This window comes from Oncorhynchus nerka, linkage group LG15 (genome assembly GCF_034236695.1).
Source record: "Oncorhynchus nerka isolate Pitt River linkage group LG15, Oner_Uvic_2.0, whole genome shotgun sequence".
NCBI lineage: Eukaryota > Metazoa > Chordata > Actinopteri > Salmoniformes > Salmonidae > Oncorhynchus > Oncorhynchus nerka.
The window spans coordinates 1,422,600-1,446,004 of NC_088410.1; the positions used below are offsets into that span (position 1 = coordinate 1,422,600).

Here is a 23,405-nt window from a genome sequence, read left to right on the forward strand (position 1 = left end):
TGTGAACAATGTTTCGTGAAACTAGGAATTATTTAGGATTGAGTTTCAATCAACATGCCGTCTATACTAGTAGATCACTAATACCCAATATATATTAGATATACAGTACCAGTCTAGTAGATCACTAATACCTAACATATATTAGATATACAGTACCAGTCTAGTAGATCACTAATACCCAGCATATATTAGATATACAGTACCAGTCTATACTAGTAGATCACTAATACCTAACATATATTATATATACAGTACCAGTCTAGTAGATCACTCACTATTACCCAAAATATATTAGATATACAGTACCAGTCTAGTAGATCACTCACTAATACCCAACATATATTAGATATACAGTACCAGTCTAGTAGATCACTCACTATTACCCAACATATATTAGATATACAGTACCAGTCTATACTAGTAGATCACTCACTAATACCCAGCATATATTAGATATACAGTACCAGTCTATACTAGTAGATCACTCACTAATACCCAGCATATATTATATATACAGTACCAGTCTATACTAGTAGATCATTCACTATTACCCAACATATATTAGATATACAGTACCAGTCTAGTAGATCACTCACTAATACCCAACATATATTAGATATACAGTACCAGTCTAGTAGATCACTAATACCCAGCATATATTAGATATACAGTACCAGTCTATACTAGTAGATCACTCACTAATACCCAACATATATTAGATATACAGTACCAGTCTATACTAGTAGATCACTAATACCCAACATATATTAGATATACAGTACCAGTCTATACTAGTAGATCACTAATACCTAACATATATTATATATACAGTACCAGTCTAGTAGATCACTCACTATTACCCAACATATATTAGATATACAGTACCAGTCTAGTAGATCACTCACTAATACCCAACATATATTAGATATACAGTACCAGTCTAGTAGATCACTAATACCCAACATATATTAGATATACAGTACCAGTCTAGTAGATCACTAATACCCCACATATATTAGATATACAGTACCAGTCTAGTAGATCACTCACTAATACCCAACATATATTAGATATACAGTACCAGTCTAGTAGATCACTCACTAATACCCAACATATATTAGATATACAGTACCAGTCTATACTAGTAGATCACTAATACCCAACATATATTATATATACAGTACCAGTCTAGTAGATCACTCACTATTACCCAAAATATATTAGATATACAGTACCAGTCTAGTAGATCACTCACTAATACCCAACATATATTAGATATACAGTACCAGTCTAGTAGATCACTCACTATTACCCAACATATATTAGATATACAGTACCAGTCTATACTAGTAGATCACTCACTAATACCCAGCATATATTAGATATACAGTACCAGTCTATACTAGTAGATCACTCACTAATACCCAGCATATATTATATATACAGTACCAGTCTATACTAGTAGATCATTCACTATTACCCAACATATATTAGATATACAGTACCAGTCTAGTAGATCACTCACTAATAACCAACATATATTATATATACAGTACCAGTCTAGTAGATCACTCACTAATACCCAACATATATTAGATATACAGTACCAGTCTATACTAGTGGATCACTAATACCCAATATATATTATATAAAGTACCAGTCTAGTAGATCACTCACTAATACCCAACATATATTATACACAGTACCAGTCTATACTAGTAGATCTCTAATACCCAATATATAATATATATAGTACCAGTCTATACTAGTAGATCACTAATACCCAACATATAATAGATATACAGTACCAGTCTATACTAGTAGATCACTCACTATTACCCACCATATAATATATACAGTACCAGTCTAGTAAATCACTAATACCCAACTTATATATGATATACAGTACCAGTCTATACTAGTAGATCACTCACTAATACCTAAAATATATTAGATATACAGTACCAGTCTAGTAGATCACTCACTAATACCCAACATATATTATATATACAGTACCAGTCTATACTAGTAGATCACTCACTAATACCCAACATATATTATATATACAGTACCAGTCTATACTAGTAGATCACTCACTAATAACCAACATATATTATATATACAGTACCAGTCTAGTAGATCACTAATACCCAACATATATTAGATATACAGTACCAGTCTAGTAGATCACTAATACCCAGCATATATTAGATATACAGTACCAGTCTATACTAGTAGATCACTCACTAATACCCAACATATATTAGATATACAGTACCAGTCTAGTAGATCACTCACTAATACCCAACATATATTAGATATACAGTACCAGTCTATACTAGTAGATCACTAATACCTAACATATATTATATATACAGTACCAGTCTAGTAGATCACTCACTATTACCCAACATATATTAGATATACAGTACCAGTCTAGTAGATCACTCACTAATACCCAACATATATTAGATATACAGTACCAGTCTAGTAGATCACTAATACCCAACATATATTAGATATACAGTACCAGTCTAGTAGATCACTAATACCCCACATATATTAGATATACAGTACCAGTCTAGTAGATCACTCACTAATACCCAACATATATTAGATATACAGTACCAGTCTAGTAGATCACTCACTAATACCCAACATATATTAGATATACAGTACCAGTCTATACTAGTAGATCACTAATACCCAACATATATTATATATACAGTACCAGTCTAGTAGATCACTCACTATTACCCAAAATATATTAGATATACAGTACCAGTCTAGTAGATCACTCACTAATACCCAACATATATTAGATATACAGTACCAGTCTATACTAGTAGATCACTCACTAATACCCAGCATATATTAGATATACAGTACCAGTCTATACTAGTAGATCACTCACTAATACCCAACATATATTATATATACAGTACCAGTCTAGTAGATCACTCACTAATACCCAACATATATTATATATACAGTACCAGTCTAGTAGATCACTCACTAATAACCAACATATATTATATATACAGTACCAGTCTAGTAGATCACTCACTAATACCCAACATATATTAGATATACAGTACCAGTCTATACTAGTGGATCACTAATACCCAATATATATTATATAAAGTACCAGTCTAGTAGATCACTCACTAATACCCAACATATATTATACACAGTACCAGTCTATACTAGTAGATCACTAATACCCAATATATAATATATACAGTACCAGTCTATACTAGTAGATCACTAATACCCAACATATAATAGATATACAGTACCAGTCTATACTAGTAGATCACTCACTATACCCACCATATAATATATACAGTACCAGTCTAGTAGAATCACTAATACCCAACATATATATATATACAGTACCAGTCTATACTAGTAGATCACTCACTAATACCTAAAATATATTAGATATACAGTACCAGTCTAGTAGATCACTCACTAATACCCAACATATATTATATATACAGTACCAGTCTATACTAGTAGATCACTCACTAATACCCAACATATATTATATATACAGTACCAGTCTATACTAGTAGATCACTCACTAATACCCAACATATATTAGATATACAGTACCAGTCTAGTAGATCACTAATACCCAGCATATATTAGATATACAGTACCAGTCTATACTAGTAGATCACTCACTAATACCCAACATATATTAGATATACAGTACCAGTCTAGTAGATCACTCACTAATACCCAACATATATTAGATATACAGTACCAGTCTATACTAGTAGATCACTAATACCCAAAATATATTATATATACAGTACCAGTCTAGTAGATCACTCACTAATACCTAACATATATTATATATACAGTACCAGTCTAGTAGATCACTCACTATTACCCAACATATATTAGATATACAGTACCAGTCTAGTAGATCACTCACTAATACCCAACATATATTAGATATACAGTACCAGTCTAGTAGATCACTAATACCCAACATATATTAGATATACAGTACCAGTCTAGTAGATCACTAATACCCAACATATATTAGATATACAGTACCAGTCTAGTAGATCACTCACTAATTACCCAACATATATATATTAGATATACAGTACCAGTCTAGTAGATCACTCACTAATACCCAACATATATTAGATATACAGTACCAGTCTATACTAGTAGATCACTAATACCCAACATATATTATATATACAGTACCAGTCTAGTAGATCACTCACTATTACCCAAAATATATTAGATATACAGTACCAGTCTAGTAGATCACTCACTAATACCCAACATATATTAGATATACAGTACCAGTCTATACTAGTAGATCACTCACTAATACCCAGCATATATTAGATATACAGTACCAGTCTATACTAGTAGATCACTCACTAATACCCAACATATATTATATATACAGTACCAGTCTATACTAGTAGATCATTCACTAATACCCAACATATATTAGATATACAGTACCAGTCTAGTAGATCACTCACTAATACCCAACATATATTATATATACAGTACCAGTCTAGTAGATCACTCACTAATACCCAACATATATTAGATATACAGTACCAGTCTATACTAGTGGATCACTAATACCCAATATATATTATATAAAGTACCAGTCTAGTAGATCACTCACTAATACCCAACATATATTATACACAGTACCAGTCTATACTAGTAGATCACTAATACCCAATATATAATATATACAGTACCAGTCTATACTAGTAGATCACTAATACCCAACATATAATAGATATACAGTACCAGTCTATACTAGTAGATCACTCACTATTACCCACCATATATTATATACAGTACCAGTCTATACTAGTAGATCACTCACTAATACCCAGCATATATTATATATACAGTGCCAGTCTATACTAGTAGATCACTCACTAATACCCAGCATATATTAGATATACAGTACCAGTCTAGTAGATCACTCACTAATACCCAGCATATATTAGATATACAGTACCAGTCTATACTAGTAGATCACTCACTAATACCCAGCATATATTAGATATACAGTACCAGTCTAGTAGATCACTCACTAATACCCAGCATATATTAGATATACAGTGCCAGTCTATACTAGTAGATCACTCACTAATACCCAGCATATATTAGATATACAGTACCAGTCTATACTAGTAGATCACTCACTAATACCCAACATATATTAGATATACAGTACCAGTCTATACTAGTAGATCACTAATACCCAGCATATCTTATATATACAGTGCCAGTCTATACCAGTAGATCACTCACTAATACCCAGCATATATTAGATATACAGTACCAGTCTAGTAGATCACTAATACAAAACATATATTAGATATACAGTACCAGTCTAGTAGATCACTAATACCACACATATATTATATATACAGTACCAGTCTAGTAGATCACTAATACCCAATATATATTATATATACAGTACCAGTCTAGTGGATCACTAATACCCAGCATATATTATATATACAGTGCCAGTCTATACTAGTAGATCACTCACTAATACCCAGCATATATTAGATATACAGTACCAGTCTAGTAGATCACTCACTAATACCCAGCATATATTAGATATACAGTACCAGTCTATACTAGTAGATCACTCACTAATACCCAGCATATATTAGATATACAGTACCAGTCTAGTAGATCACTCACTAATACCCAGCATATATTAGATATACAGTGCCAGTCTATACTAGTAGATCACTCACTAATACCCAGCATATATTAGATATACAGTACCAGTCTATACTAGTAGATCACTCACTAATACCCAACATATATTAGATATACAGTACCAGTCTATACTAGTAGATCACTAATACCCAAAATATATTATATACAGTACCAGTTTAGTAGATCACTCACTAATACCCAACATATATTAGATATACAGTACCAGTCTATACTAGTAGATCACTAATACCCAACATATATTATATATACAGTACCAGTCTATTCTAGTGGATCACTAATACCCAACATATATTATATATACAGTACCAGTCTATACTAGTAGATCACTAATACCCAACATATATTATATATACAGTACCAGTCTATACTAGTAGATCACTAATACCCAACATATATTATATATACAGTACCAGTCTATACTAGTAGATCACTAATACCCAACATATATTATATATACAGTACCAGTCTATACTAGTAGATCACTAATACCCAACATATATTATATATACAGTACCAGTCTATACTAGTAGATCACTCACTAATACCTCAAATATATTAGATATACAGTACCAGTCTATACTAGTAGATCACTCACTAATACCCAACATATATTATATATACAGTACCAGTCTAGTAGATCACTAATACCCAACATATATTAGATATACAGTACCAGTCTATACTAGTAGATCACTCACTAATACCCAACATATATTATATATACAGTACCAGTCTAGTAGATCACTAATACCCAACATATATTAGATATACAGTACCAGTCTATACTAGTAGATCACTAATACCCAACATATATTATATATACAGTACCAGTCTATACTAGTAGATCACTCACTAATACCTCAAATATATTAGATATACAGTACCAGTCTATACTAGTAGATCACTCACTAATACCCAACATATATTATATATACAGTACCAGTCTAGTAGATCACTAATACCCAACATATATTAGATATACAGTACCAGTCTATACTAGTAGATCACTCACTATTACCCACCATATATTATATACAGTACCAGTCTAGTAGATCACTAATACCCAACATATATTAGATATACAGTACCAGTCTATACTAGTCGATCACTCACTAATACCCAACATATATTATATATACAGTACCAGTCTAGTAGATCACTAATACCCAACATATATTATATATACAGTACCAGTCTATACTAGTAGATCACTAATACCCAACATATATTATATATACAGTACCAGTCTATACTAGTAGATCACTAATACCCAACATATATTAGATATACAGTACCAGTCTAGTAGATCACTAATACCCAAAATATATTATATACAGTACCAGTCTATACTAGTAGATCACTCACTAATACCTCAAATATATTAGATATACAGTACCAGTCTATACTAGTAGATCACTCACTAATACCCAACATATATTAGATATACAGTACCAGTCTATACTAGTAGATCACTAATACCCAACATATATTAGATATACAGTACCAGTCTAGTAGATCACTAATACCCAAAATATATTATATACAGTACCAGTCTATACTATATTAGATATACAGTACCAGTCTAAGATACTATAATACCCAACATATATATATACAGTACCAGTCTATACTAGTAGATCACTAATACCCCACATATATTAGATATACAGTGCCAGTTTATACTAGTCGATCACTCACTAATAACCAACATATATTAGATATACAGAACCAGTCTATACTAGTCGATCACTAACTAATACCCAACATATATTAGATATACAGAACCGGTCTAGTAGATCACTCACTAATACCCAACATATATTAGATATACAGAACCGGTCTAGTAGATCACTCACTAATACCCAACATATATTATATACAGTACCAGTCTAGTAGATCACTGATACCCAACATATATTAGATATACAGTACCAGTCTATACTAGTAGATCACTCACTAATACCCAACATATATTATATATACAGTACCAGTCTAGTAGATCACTCACTAATACCTAACATATATTATATACACCAGTCTATACTAGTAGATCACTCACTAATACCCAAAATATATTAGATATACAGTACCAGTCTATACTAGTGGATCACTAATACCCAACATATAATATATACAGTACCAGTCTATACTAGTAGATCACTCACTAATACCCAAAATATATTATATATACAGTACCAGTCTAGTAGATCACTCACTAATACCTAACATATATTAGATATACAGTACCAGTCTAGTAGATCACTAATACCCAACATATATTAGATATACAGTACCAGTCTATACTAGTAGATCACTCACTAATACCCAACATATATATATACAGTACCAGTCTAGTAGATCACTCACTAATACCCAACATATATTATATATACAGTACCAGTCTATACTAGTAGATCACTCACTAATACCCAACATATATTATATATACAGTACCAGTCTATACTAGTAGATCACTCACTAATACCCAACATATATTATATATACAGTACCAGTCTATACTAATAGATCATTAATAACAAACACATATTATATATACAGTACAAGTCTAGTAGATCACTCACTAATACCCAACATATATTATAATTACAGTACCAGTCTGGTAGATCACTCACTAATACCCAACATATATTATAATTACAGTACAAGTCTAGTAGATCACTCACTAATACCCAACATATATTATATATACAGTACCAGTCTAGTAGATCACTAATACAAAATATATTATATACAGTACCAGTCTATAACATATATTATATATATACAGTACCAGTCTAGTAGATCACTCACTAATACCCAACATATATTATATATACAGTACAGTCTAGTCTAGTAGATCACTCACTATATTAGATAACATATATTAGATATACAGTACCAGTATATAGTATCAGTCTACTAGATCACTAATACCCAACATATATTATATACAGTACCAGTCTAGTAGATCACTGATACCCAACATATATTATATATACAGTACCAGTCTATACTAGTAGATACAGTACACTAGTAGATCACTAATACCCAACATATATTATATATACAGTACCAGTCTATACTAGTAGATCACTGATACCCAACATATATTAGATATACAGTACCAGTCTAGTAGATCAAATCAAATCAAATAATACCCAACATTTATATTATATACATCAGCTGATTATACTGATAAAAGTTCAAACAGGTGCCATAACAGGTTGAAACCTAGAGAGGCTACTGCAGTGGGTAGTATAGGGGCTTTGGTGACAAATGTTCGGACCAGCATGTGATAGACTGCATCCAATTTTCTGAGTAGAGTGTTGGAGGATTTTGTAAATGACATCGCCGAAGTCAAGGATTGGTAGGATAGTTAGTTTTACGAGGGTTTGTTTTTGCAGCATGAGTGAAGGAGGCTTTAATTGCGAAATAGGAAGCCCGTTTCTAGATTTAATTGTGGATTGGAGATGTTTGATATGAGTCTGGAAGGAGAGTTTACAGTCTAGCCAGACACCTAGGTATTTATAGATGTCCACATATTCTAGATCAGAACCGTCCAGAGTAGTGATGCTAATCGGGCGAGCAGGTGCGGGCAGCGATCGTTTGAAGAGCATGTATTTAGTTTTACTAGCATTTAAAAGCAGTTGGAGGCCACGGAAGGAGAGTTGTATGGCATTGAAGCTCGTCTGGAGGTTAGTTAACACAGTGTCCAAGGAGGGGCCGGAAGTATACAGAATGGTGTCGTTTGCGTAGAGGTGAATCAGAGAATCACCAGCAGCAAGAGCGACATCATCTCTCCCTTTTTCAACTTCCTCCATCTCTCTCTGTCTACAGAGCTCTTTTCTCCTCTCCTCCCTCGTTTAGTTTTCTCAAAATAATTGCTGACTTATGCTGTTCTAACCCCTCCCCCACACACACACACACACACACACACACACACACACACACACACACACACACACACACACACACACACACACACACACACACACACACACAGCTTTCTAAACTGGGACTGACCACAAAGGTCGGATAGAATTTCTGCGGAAAAATGTGTTCAGTGGACAGAGAAAAGGGCAGAGAGACACAAACAGAGAAAAGGGGAAAGAGGGAGGAAGAGAAAGGGGGGCAAGGGAGAGCAGATGGAAAACACATGATGCAGGGCAGAGGAGGGGAGGAAAGAGGAGCTGGGGAAGAGGAGGAGGAGGAGGAGGAGGAAAGGAGGAGGAGGATAGGGGAAGAGGAGGAGGAGGAGGAGGAGGAAAGAGGAGGAGGGGGAGGAAAGAGGAGGAGGGAAGGGGAGGAAGGGAGGAAAGAGAGAGAGGAAGAGGAGGAGGAGGAGGAGAGAGGAAAAGGAGCTGGGGAAAAGAGGAGGAGGAGGAGGGGAGGAAGAGGAGGAGGGGAGGAAGAGGAGGAGGGGAAGAGGAGGAGGAGGAGGAGGAAAAAGGAGGAGGGGAAGGGGAGGAGGAGGAGGAGGAGGAGGAGAAAGAGAAGGAGGGGAAGGGGAGGAGGAGGAGGAGGGAAGAGGAGGAGGAAGGAGTAAAGAGGAGCTGGGGAAGGGGAGGAGGAAGAGGAAAGGGGAGGAGGGAAGAGGAGGAGGGAGGAAAGAGGAGCTGAAAGAGGAGGAGGGGAAGAGGAGGAGGAGGAGGAGGAGGAGGAAGAGGAGCTGGGGAAGAGGAGGCGGAGGAGGAAAGAGGAGCTGGGGAAGAGGAGGAGGAGGAAAAGAGGAGCTGGGGAAGGGGAGGAGGAGGAGGAGGAAGGAGGAGCTGGGGAAGAGAAGGAGGAGGAGAAAAGAGGAGCTGGGGAAGAGGAAGAGGAGGAGGAAGAGAGCTGTGGAAGAGGAAGAGGAGGAGGAGGAGGAGGAAAGAGGAGGAGGGGAAGAGGAGGGGGAGGAGGAGGAAAGAGGAGCTGGGAAGGGGATGAGGAAGAGGAAAGAGGAGGAGGGGAAGAGGAGGAGGAGGAGGAAAGAGGAGCTGGGGAAGAGGAGGAGGAAGAGGAAGAGGAGCTGGGGAAGAGGAGGAGCAGGAGGAAAGAGGAGGAGGGGAAGAGAATGAGGAGGAGGAAAGAGGAGCTGGGGAGGAGGAGGAGGAAGAGGAAAGAGGAGGAGGGGAAGAGGAGGAGGAGGAGGAAAGAGGAGCTGGGGAAGAGGAGGAGGAAGAGGAAAGAGGAGCTGGGGAAGATAAGGAGCAGGAGGAAAGAGGAGGAGGGGAAGAGGAGGAGTTGGAGGAGTAGGAAAGAGGAGCTGGGGAAGGGGAGGAGGAGGAGGAGGAAAGAGGAGCTGGGAAGGGGAGGAGGAGGAGGAAGGAGGAGGAGGGGAAGAGAAGGAGGAGGAAAGAGGAGGAGGGGAAGAGGAGGAGGAGGAGGAAGGAGGAGCTGGGGAAGAAGACGAGGAGGAGGAAAGAGGAGGAGGGGAAGAGAAGGAGGAGGAGGAAAGAGGAGGAGGGGAAGAGAATGAGGAGGAGGAAAGAGGAGCTGGGGAAGAGGAGGAGGAGGAGGAAAGAGGAGGGGAAGAGAAGGAGGAGGAAAGAGGAGGAGAGAAGAGGAGAAGAGGAGGAGGGGAGGAAGAGGGAATGAAAGAGGTGGAGGGGAGGAAGAGGAGATGAAAGAGGTGGAGGGGAGGAAGAGGAGGAGATGAAGAGGAGGAGGGGAGAACAAAGAGGAGGAGGGGAGGACCAAGAGGAGGAGGGGAGGACCAAGAGGAGGAGGGGAAAGAGGCGGTGGGGAAGGGGAGGAGGGGAAGAGAAGGAGAGGAAGGGGAGAAGGAAGAGGAGGAGGAGGAAGGGGAGGAGGAGGGAAGGGGAGGAGGAGAAGGAGGAGGAGGAGGAGGGAAGGGGAGGAGGAGGAGGAGGAGGAGAAGGAGAGGAAGGGATAAGGAAGAGGAGGCGGAGAAGAGGAGGAGGAGGATGACAAGAGGAGGAGGGGAAGAGAGGGAGAAGGAGAGGAAGGGATAAGGAAGAGGAGGTGGAGAAGAGGAGGAGGAGGAGGGGGGGAAGGGGATGATGACAAGAGGAGGGAGGAAGAGGTCTTCAATTTGTAAAAGAAGATGAGAGAGGAGACTCTAATCTGACCCTGTCTGAGGAGACAAATCTGACCCTGTCTGAGCCCCTAATACCCCCCCCTAAATGGGTTTCCCTAAATGAAAACATTCCTCTCCTCTTTCCTGTCCTGTACCAGAGGAAGCATCACACCCCAGACACCGCTAGAGGTCATAAGGTCACACCCCAGACACCGCTAGAGGTCATAAGGTCACACCCCAGACACCACTAGAGGTCATAAGGTCACACCCCAGACACCGCTAGAGGTCATAAGGTCACACCCCAGACACCGCTAGAGGTCATAAGGTCACCCCCCCTGACACCGCTAGAGATCATAAGGTCACAGGACAGACACCGCTAGAGGTCATAAGGTCACAGGACAGACACCGCTAGAGGTCATAAGGTCACACCCCAGACACCGCTAGAGGTCATAAGGTCACACCCCAGACACCGCTAGAGGTCATAAGGTCACACCCCAGACACCGCTAGAGATCATAAGGTCACAGGACAGACACCGCTAGAGGTCATAAGGTCACAGGACAGACACCACTAGAGGTCATAAGGTCACAGGACAGACACCGCTAGAGGTTGGTAGCTGTGTCATTTAGGTGCTCCTAGAAGTTGGAATAAGGTCACAGGTCTCCATCAGACTAGAAACACTACCGGAGATTCCGGTCTTGTGTTTGTTTGGATGTTCTTGAGAGGAAGAGGAGGAGGAGGAAGAGGAAAGAGGACACAGTCTCCATCAGACTAGAAACACTACTGGAGATTCCGGTCTTGTGTTTGTTTGGATGTTCTTGAGAGGAAGAGGAGGAGGAGGAAGAGGAAAGAGGACACAGTCTCCATCAGACTAGAAACACTACTGGAGATTCCGGTCTTGTGTTTGTTTGGATGTTCTTGAGAGGAAGAGGAGGAGGAGGAAGAGAAAGAGGACACAGTCTCCATCAGACTAGAAACATTACTGGAGATTCCGGTCTTGTGTTTGTTTGGATGTTCTTGAGAGGAAGAGGAGGAGGAGGAAGAGGAAAGAGGACACAGTCTCCATCAGACTAGAAACACTACCGGAGATTCCGGTCTTGTGTTTGTTTGGATGTTCTTGAGAGGAAGAGGAGGAGGAGGAAGAGGAAAGAGGACACAGTCTCCATCAGACTAGAAACACTACTGGAGATTCCGGTCTTGTGTTTGTTTGGATGTTCTTGAGAGGAAGAGGAGGAGGAGGAAGAGGAAAGAGGACACAGTCTCCATCAGACTAGAAACACTACTGGAGATTCCGGTCTTGTGTTTGTTTGGATGTTCTTGAGAGGAAGAGGAGGAGGAGGAAGAGGAAAGAGGACACAGTCTCCATCAGACTAGAAGCACTACTGGAGATTCCGGTCTTGTGTTTGTTTGGATGTTCTTGAGAGGAAGAGGAGGAGGAGGAAGAGGAAAGAGGACACAGTCTCCATCAGACTAGAAACACTACTGGAGATTCCGGTCTTGTGTTTGTTTGGATGTTCTTGAGAGGAAGAGGAGGAGGAGGAAGAGGAAAGAGGACACAGTCTCCATCAGACTAGAAACACTACTGGAGATTCCGGTCTTGTGTTTGTTTGGATGTTCTTGAGAGGAAGAGGAGGAGGAGGAAGAGGAAAGAGGACACAGTCTCCATCAGACTAGAAACACTACTGGAGATTCCGGTCTTGTGTTTGTTTGGATGTTCTTGAGAGGAAGAGGAGGAGGAGGAAGAGGAAAGAGGACACAGTCTCCATCAGACTAGAAGCACTACTGGAGATTCCGGTATTGTGTTTGTTTGGATGTTCTTGTTCCTTTAAAAGTTGAGCTGTTTGAAGAGATGAGGTCAATTCTGTTTACGTCAACCATTATAGATATCACCTCATTCTAGTTCCGCGTGTCCTACTTTGAGCTGTTTGAAGAGATGAGGTCAACTCTGTTTAGGTCAACCATTATAGATATCACCTCATTCTAGTTCCGCGTGTCCTACGTTGAGCTGTTTGAAGAGATGAGGTCAACTCTGTTTAGGTCAACCATTATAGATATCACCTCATTCTAGTTCCGCGTGTCCTACTTTGAGCTGTTTGAAGAGATGAGGGCAACTCTGTTTAGGTCAACCATTATAGATATCACCTCATTCTAGTTCCACGTGTCCTACTTTGCCTGGTGGATGTTCTAGAAAGGTTCTACAGGTCTCTAGTTCTAGGTTGTTGTTGTTCTTCCCTGATACATTTCTAGTAAGGTTCTAGGAAGGTTAAACTAGTAAGGTTGTGTTGATCCTATCATCCCTAGTAAGGTTCTAGTAAGGTTCCACTAAAGTTGTGTTGGTCCCATCTTCCCTGGTAAGGTTCTAGTAAGGTTGTGTTGGTCCTATCTTCCCTGGTAAGGTTATAGTAAGGTTGTGTTGGTCCTATCTTCCCTGGTAAGGTTCTAGTAAGGTTCCACTAAAGTTGTGTTGGTCCCATCTTCCCTGGTAAGGTTCTAGTAAGGTTGTGTTGGTCCTATCTTCCCTGGTAAGGTTCTAGTAAGGTTTTGTTGGTCCTATCTTCCCTGGTAAGTTTCCACTAAAGTTGTGTTGATCCCATCTTCCCTGGTAAGGTTCTAGTAAGGTTGTGTTGATCCTATCTTCCCTGGTAAGGTTCTAGTAAGGTTGTGTTGGTCCTATCTTCCCTGGTAAGGTTCTAGTAAGGTTGTGTTGGTCCTACCTTCCCTGGTATGGTTCTAGTAAGGTTCCACTAAGGTTGTGTTGGTCCTATCTTGCCTGGTAAGGTTCTAGAACGTTGTGTTGGCCCTACCTTGCCTGGTTAGGTTCTAGTACTGTTCGAGAAGGTTGTGTTGGCCCTACCTTGCCTGGTTAGGTTCTAGTACTGTTCTAGAAGGTTGTGTTGGTCCTACCTTGCCTGGTTAGGTTCTAGTACTGTTCTAGAAGGTTGTGTTGGCCCTACCTTGCCTGGTTAGGATCTAGAAGGTTGTGTTGGTCCTACCTTGCCTGGTTAGGTTCTAGTACTGTTCTAGAAGGTTGTGTTGATTCTATCTTGCCTGGTTAGGTTATAGTACTGTTCTAGAAAGTTGTGTTGGTCCTACCTTGCCTGGTTAGGTTCTAGTACTGTTCTAGAAGGTTGTGTTGGTCCTATCTTGCCTGGTTAGGTTCTAGTACTGTTCTAGAAGGTTGTGTTGGTCCTATCTTGCCTGGTTTTGTTCTAGTACTGTTCTATAAGGTTGTGTTGGTCCTATCTTGCCTGGTTAGGTTCTAGTCCTGTTCTAGAAGGTTGTGTTGGTCCTACCTTGCCTGGTAAGGTTCTAGAAGGTTGTGTTGGTCCTACCTTGCCTGGTAAGGTTCTAGAAGGTTGTGTTGGTCCTACCTTGCCTGGTTAGGATCTAGTACTGTTCTAGAAGGTTGTGTTGGCCCTACCTTGCCTGGTTAGGTTCTAGTACTGTTCTAGAAGGTTGTGTTGGTCCTACCTTGCCTGGTTAGGTTCTAGTACTGTTCTAGAAGGTTGTGTTGGTCCTACCTTGCCTGGTTAGGTTCTAGTACTGTTCTGGAAGGTTGTGTTCGTCCTACCTTGCCTGGTAAGGTTCTAGAAGGTTGTGTTGGTCCTATCTTGCCTGATTAGGTTCTAGTACTGTTCTAGAAGGTTGTGTTGGTCCTACCTTGCCTGGTAAGGTTCTAGAAGGTTGTGTTGGTCCTACCTTGCCTGGTTAGGATCTAGAAGGTTGTGTTGGTCCTACCTTGCCTGGTTAGGTTCTAGTCCTGTTCTAGAAGGTTGTATTGGTCCTACCTTGCCTGGTTAGGTTCTAGTCCTGTTAAGAAGGTTGTGTTGGTCCTACCTTGCCTGGTTAGGTTCTAGTACTGTTCTAGAAGGTTGTGTTGGTCCTACCTTGCCTGGTGGAGACGTTCCTCTCGTTGCCGGCGGTGAGAACCACCTGAGGATGACTCTGCTCCAGAGAGAACATCTCATCCTTCCCCAAGCGGCTCGTCTTCCCGCTCTTCATGGTCCCGCTCGGGCCCGACGGCGCCAGGTAGCGCCCGGAACAATCCCTGAACGCCACCTTGCCGGAGCGGAACTCCAGCGTGTATCCGGTGGTCTTGTCCGGCGCCGCCTCCAGGCTGCCGTCGTTCTTCAGGAAGCGGTTATCAGACGTCTGCAGGTGGTAGCGTTGATCCAGGAACACCAGGGTGACCAGAGAGTCCACACCCCACGGGAAGTCACGGTCTATAGAGACCTCAGAGTGGTCGGGGTTAGAGGTCAGGTGGGCATAACGCTTCCTGGCCAGGCTGAACAGGTTCACCTGGGGGGGGGGTTAGAGGTCAGGTGGGCATAACGCTTCCTGGCCAGGCTGAACAGGTTCACCTGGGGGGGGGGGGGGGTTAGAGGTCAGGTGGGCATAACGCTTCCTGGCCAGGCTGAACAGGTTCACCTGGGGGGAGGTTTGGAGGCATGGTGATGTATGTGTGTGTGTGTGTGTGTGTGTGTGTGTGTGTGTGTGTGTGTGTGTGTGTGTGTGTGTGTGTGTGTGTGTGTGTGTGTGTGTGTGTGTGTGTGTGTGTGCATTAGTTACCTGGGGATGCATGGCCAGGTGGACACACCACTTCTCTGCTGCTGATACTGTCTGGAACACACACACACACACATCATGTTATTAATACACACATCCTGTTAATACACACATCCTGTTAATACACACATCCTGTTAATACACACATCCTGTTAATACACACATCCTGTTATTAATACACACATCCTGTTATTAATACACACATCCTGTTAATACACACATCCTGTTAATACACACATCCTGTTAATACACACATCCTGTTAATACACACATACTGTTAATACACACATCCTGTTAATACACACATCCTGTTAATACACACATCCTGTTAATACACACATCCTGCTAATACACACATGCTGTTATTAATACACACATCCTGTTAATACACACACACATCCTGTTAATACACACATCCTGTTAATACACACATCCTGTTAATACACACATCCTGTTAATACACACATCCTGTTAATACACACATCCTGTTAATACACACACATCCTGTTAATACACACATCCTGTTAATACACACATCCTGTTAATACACACATCCTGTTAATACACACATCCTGTTATTACACACATCCTGTTATTACACACATCCTGCTAATACACACATCCTGTTAATACACACATCCTGTTATTAATACACACATCCTGTTAATACACACATCCTGTTAATACACACATCCTGTTAATACACACATCCTGTTAATACACACATCCTGTTATTAATACACACATCCTGTTATTAATACACACATCCTGTTAATACACACATCCTGTTTATACACACATCCTGTTAATACACACATCCTGTTTATACACACATCCTGTTAATACACACATCCTGTTAATGCACACATCCTGTTAATACACATATCCTGTTAATACACACATCCTGTTAATACACACCGCTACATGGTAAAACAGTAGTGTGTAGTTCCAGTAGTTAGCTACATGGTAAAACAGTAGTGTGTAGTTCCAGTAGTTAGCTACACCGCTACATGGTAAAACAGTAGTGTGTAGTTCCAGTAGTTAGCTACACCGCTACATGGTAAAACAGTAGTGTGTAGGTCCAGTAGTTAGCTACACCGCTACATGGTAAAACAGTAGTGTGTAGTTCCAGTAGTTAGCTACACCGCTACATGGTAAAACAGTAGTGTGTAGTTCCAGTAGTTAGCTACACCGCTACATGGTAAAACAGTAGTGTGTTGTTCCAGTAGTTAGCTACATGGTAAAACAGTAGTGTGTAGTTCCAGTAGTTAGCTACACCGCTACATAGTAAAACAGTAGTGTAGTTCCAGTAGTTAGCTACACCACTACATGGTAAAACAGTAGTGTGTAGTTCCAGTTGTTAGCTACACCACTACATGGTAAAACAGTAGTGTGTAGTTCCAGTAGTTAGCTACATGGTAAAACAGTAGTGTGTAGTTCCAGTAGTTAGCTACACCGCTACATGGTAAAACAGTAGTGTGTAGTTCGGGTAGTTAGTTAGCTACACCGCTACATGGTAAAACAGTAGTGTGTAGTTCGGGTAGTTAGTTAGCTACACCGCTACATGGTAAAACAGTAGTGTGTAGTTCCAGTTGTTAGCTACACCACTACATGGTAAAACAGTAGTGTGTAGTTCCAGTAGTTAGCTACATGGTAAAACAGTAGTGTAGTTCCAGTAGTTAGCTACACCACTACATGGTAAAACAGTAGTGTGTAGTTCCAGTTGTTAGCTACACCACTACATGGTAAAACAGTAGTGTGTAGTTCCAGTAGTTAGCTACATGGTAAAACAGTAGTGTGTAGTTCCAGTAGTTAGCTACACCGCTACATGGTAAAACAGTAGTGTGTAGTTCCAGTAGTTAGCTACACCGCTACATGGTAAAACAGTAGTGTGTAGTTCCAGTAGTTAGTTAGCTACACCGCTACATGGTAAAACAGTAGTGTGTAGTTTCAGTAGTTAGCTACACCGCTACATGGTAAAACAGTAGTGTGTAGTTACAGTAGTTAGTTAGCTACACCGCTACATAGTAAAACAGTAGTGAAGTTCCAGTAGTTAGCTACACCACTACATGGTAAAACAGTAGTGTGTAGTTACAGTAGTTAGTTAGCTACATGGTAAAACAGTAGTGTGTAGTTCCAGTAGTTAGCTACATGGTAACACAGTAGTGTGTAGTTCCAGTAGTTAGCTACACCACTACATGGTAAAACAGTAGTGTGTAGTTCCAGTAGTTAGCTACATGGTAACACAGTAGTGTGTAGTTCCAGTAGTTAGCTACACCACTACATGGTAAAACAGTAGTGTGTAGTTCCAGTAGTTAGCTACACCGCTACATGGTAAAACAGTAGTGTGTAGTTCCAGTAGTTAGTTAGCTACACCGCTACATAGTAAAACAGTAGTGTGTAGTTCCAGTAGTTAGCTACACCACTACATGGTAAAACAGTAGTGTGTAGTTACAGTAGTTAGTTAGCTACATGGTAAAACAGTAGTGTGTAGTTCCAGTAGTTAGCTACATGGTAACACAGTAGTGTGTAGTTCCAGTAGTTAGCTACACCACTACATGGTAAAACAGTAGTGTGTAGTTCCAGTAGTTAGCTACACCGCTACATGGTAAAACAGTAGTGTGTAGTTCCAGTAGTTAGCTACATAGTAAAACAGTAGTGTGTAGTTCCAGTAGTTAGCTACACCGCTACATGGTAAAACAGTAGTGTGTAGTTCCAGTAGTTAGCTACACCGCTACATGGTAAAACAGTAGTGTGTAGTTCCAGTAGTTAGTTAGCTACACCGCTACATGGTAAAACAGTAGTGTGTAGTTCCAGTAGTTAGCTACATGGTAAAACAGTAGTGTGTAGTTCCAGTAGTTAGCTACACCGCTACATGGTAAAACAGTAGTGTGTAGTTCCAGTAGTTAGCTACACCGCTACATGATAAAACAGTAGTGTGTAGTTCCGGTAGTTAGCTACATGGTAAAACAGTAGTGTGTAGTTCCAGTAGTTAGCTACACCGCTACATGGTAAAACAGTAGTGTGTAGTTCGGGTAGTTAGCTACACCGCTACATGGTAAAACAGTAGTGTGTAGTTCCAGTAGTTAGCTACACCGCTACATGGTAAAACAGTAGTGTAGTTCCAGTAGTTAGCTACATGGTAAAACAGTAGTGTGTAGTTCCAGTAGTTAGTTAGCTACACCGCTACATGGTAAAACAGTAGTGTGTAGTTCCAGTAGTTAGCTACATAGTAAAACAGTAGTGTGTAGTTCCAGTAGTTAGCTACACCGCTACATGGTAAAACAGTAGTGTGTAGTTCCAGTAGTTAGTTAGCTACATGGCAAAACAGTAGTGTGTAGTTCCAGTAGTTAGCTACATGGTAAAACAGTAGTGTGTAGTTCCAGTAGTTAGCTACACCGCTACATGGTAAAACAGTAGTGTGTAGTTCCGGTAGTTAGCTACACCGCTACATGGTAAAACAGTAGTGTGTAGTTCCAGTAGTTAGCTACACCGCTACATGGTAAAACAGTAGTGTGTTGTTCCAGTAGTTAGCTACACCGCTACATGGTAAAACAGTAGTGTGTCGTTCCAGTAGTTAGCTACACCGCTACATGGTAAAACAGTAGTGTGTAGTTCCAGTAGTTAGCTACATAGTAAAACAGTAGTGTGTAGTTCCAGTAGTTAGCTACACCGCTACATGGTAAAACAGTAGTGTGTAGTTCCAGTAGTTAGTTAGCTACATGGCAAAACAGTAGTGTGTAGTTCCAGTAGTTAGCTACACCGCTACATGGTAAAACAGTAGTGTGTAGTTCCAATAGTTAGCTACATGGTACAACAGTAGTGTGTAGTTCCAGTAGTTAGTTAGCTACATGGTAAAACAGTAGTGTGTAGTTCCAGTAGTTAGCTACACCGCTACATGGCAATAAAGAAATTAACTACTGAAAACACTACCTAGATTTTGAATTTAGTTCAGCTACATGGCAAAATGTAGTTCACTACTCCTCAACACTGCACATAAACACAAGCACTACAGCTGCCTGGTCTCAGAGGATTCCCCTACTATTCAGTATGGGGAAATCCAAGACACTTCATTTAGTATGATGTTACAGTTTCTTATTGGTATGTAATTCATTTATGTCCATTATCCATTTCCTATGATACTGTATGTTACGAATTACAACTCATATGATATGTTTTCAATTGCGAGTCATACAATATGTTACAAATGTCAATTTGTTGTGTCTAACTTTAGCTAGGCTAGAGGTTATGGATTTTTTAATATATATTTTTGTACCTTTATTTAACTAGGCAAGTCAGTTAAGAACAAATTCTTATTTTCAATTACAGCCTAGGAACAGTGGTTTAACTGCCTGTTCAGGGGCAGAACGACAGATTTGTACCTTGTCAGCTCGGGGGTTTGAACTTGCAACCTTCCGGTTACTAGTCCAACGCTCTAACCACTAGGCTACCCTTAACCCAGGATTAAGGTTAAGGTTAGGAGTTAGGTTAAATGGTTTTAAGGTTAGGGTTAGGGGTTAGGGTTAGGGGTTAGGTTAAATGGTTTTAAGGTTAGGGTTAGGGTTAGGAGTTAGGTTAAATGGTTTTAAGGTTAGGGGAAGGGTTAACATGCTAAGTAGTTGCGAAGTTAAGGTTAGGGTTAGTAAGGTAAAAATGCTCAAGTTGTCCATGATGAGATTCCAACACATAACCTTTGGGATTCCGGGCAGCCGAGCGGAAATGGAGGAAAACTCGCCTCCCTGCGGACCTGGCATCCTTTCACTCCCTCCTCTCTACATTTTCCTCTTCTGTCTCTGCTGCTAAAGCCACTTTCTACCACTCTAAATTCCAAGCATCTGCCTCTAACCCTAGGAAGCTCTTTGCCACCTTCTCCTCCCTCTTGAATCCTCCTCCCCCCCCTCCTTCCTCTCTGCAGATGACTTCGTCAACCATTTTGAAAAGAAGGTCGACGACATCCGATCCTCGTTTGCTAAGTCAAACGACACCGCTGGTTCTGCTCACACTGCCCTACCCTGTGCTCTGACCTCTTTCTCCCCTCTCTCTCCAGATGAAATCTCGCGTCTTGTGACGGCCGGCCGCCCAACAACCTGCCCGCTTGACCCTATCCCCTCCTCTCTTCTCCAGACCATTTCCGGAGACCTTCTCCCTTACCTCACCTCGCTCATCAACTCATCCCTGACCGCTGGCTACGTCCCTTCCGTCTTCAAGAGAGCGAGAGTTGCACCCCTTCTGAAAAAACCTACACTCGATCCCTCCGATGTCAACAACTACAGACCAGTATCCCTTCTTTCTTTTCTCTCCAAAACTCTTGAACGTGCCGTCCTTGGCCAGCTCTCCCGCTATCTCTCTCAGAATGACCTTCTTGATCCAAATCAGTCAGGTTTCAAGACTAGTCATTCAACTGAGACTGCTCTTCTCTGTATCACGGAGGCGCTCCGCACTGCTAAAGCTAACTCTCTCTCCTCTGCTCTCATCCTTCTAGACCTATCGGCTGCCTTCGATACTGTGAACCATCAGATCCTCCTCTCCACCCTCTCCGAGTTGGGCATCTCCGGCGCGGCCCACGCTTGGATTGCGTCCTACCTGACAGGTCGCTCCTACCAGGTGGCGTGGCGAGAATCTGTCTCCTCACCACGTGCTCTCACCACTGGTGTCCCCCAGGGCTCTGTTCTAGGCCCACTCCTATTCTCGCTATACAGCAAGTCACTTGGCTCTGTCATAACCTCACATGGTCTCTCCTATCATTGCTATGCAGACGACACACAATTAATCTTCTCCTTTCCCCCTTCTGATGACCAGGTGGCGAATCGCATCTCTGCATGTCTGGCAGACATATCAGTGTGGATGACGGACCACCACCTCAAGCTGAACCTCGGCAAGACGGAGCTGCTCTTCCTCCCGGGGAAGGACTGCCCGTTCCATGATCTCGCCATCACGGTTGACAACTCCATTGTGTCCTCCTCCCAGAGCGCTAAGAACCTTGGCGTGATCCTGGACAACACCCTGTCGTTCTCAAATAACATCAAGGCGGTGGCCCGTTCCTGTAGGTTCATGCTCTACAACATCCGCAGAGTACGACCCTGCCTCACACAGGAAGCGGCGCAGGTCCTAATCCAGGCACTTGTCATCTCCCGTCTGGATTACTGCAACTCGCTGTTGGCTGGGCTCCCTGCCTGTGCCATTAAACCCCTACAACTCATCCAGAACGCCGCAGCCCGTCTGGTGTTCAACCTTCCCAAGTTCTCTCACGTCACCCCGCTCCTCCGCTCTCTCCACTGGCTTCCAGTTGAAGCTCGCATCCGCTACAAGACCATGGTGCTTGCCTACGGAGCTGTGAGGGGAACGGCACCTCAGTACCTCCAGGCTCTGATCAGCCCCTACACCCAAACAAGGGCACTGCGTTCATCCACCTCTGGCCTGCTCGCCTCCCTACCACTGAGGAAGTACAGTTCCCGCTCAGCCCAGTCAAAACTGTTCGCTGCTCTGGCCCCCCAATGGTGGAACAAACTCCCTCACGACGCCAGGACAGCGGAGTCAATCACCACCTTCCGGAGACACCTGAAACCCCACCTCTTTAAGGAATACCTAGGATAGGATAAAGTAATCCTTCTCACCCCCCTTAAAAGATTTAGATGCACTATTGTAAAGTGGCTGTTCCACTGGATGTCATAAGGTGAATGCACCAATTTGTTAGTCGCTCTGGATAAGAGCGTCTGCTAAATGACTTAAATGTAATGTAAATGGGATTCTAGCTAATGTTTATACACCCACACATACACTCAGACCACACATACACCCTGACCACACATACACCCCGACCACACATACACCCGACACATACACCCCGACCACACATACACCCAGTCCACATACACCCCGACCACACATACACCCAGACCACACATACACCTAGACCACACATACACCCAGACCACATACACCCCGACCACACAAACACCCTGACCACACATACACCCAGACCACACATACACCCCGACCACACATACACCCTGACCACACATACACCCAGACCACACATACACCCCGACCACACATACACCC

General features: G+C 41.4%; 1 pseudogene; it reads right to left on the reverse strand.

Annotated features, from left to right (window-relative positions):
* LOC135559944 (fascin-like) overlaps positions 1-23,405 on the reverse strand; it is a 37,974-nt pseudogene that overhangs the window by 12,868 nt on the left and 1,701 nt on the right.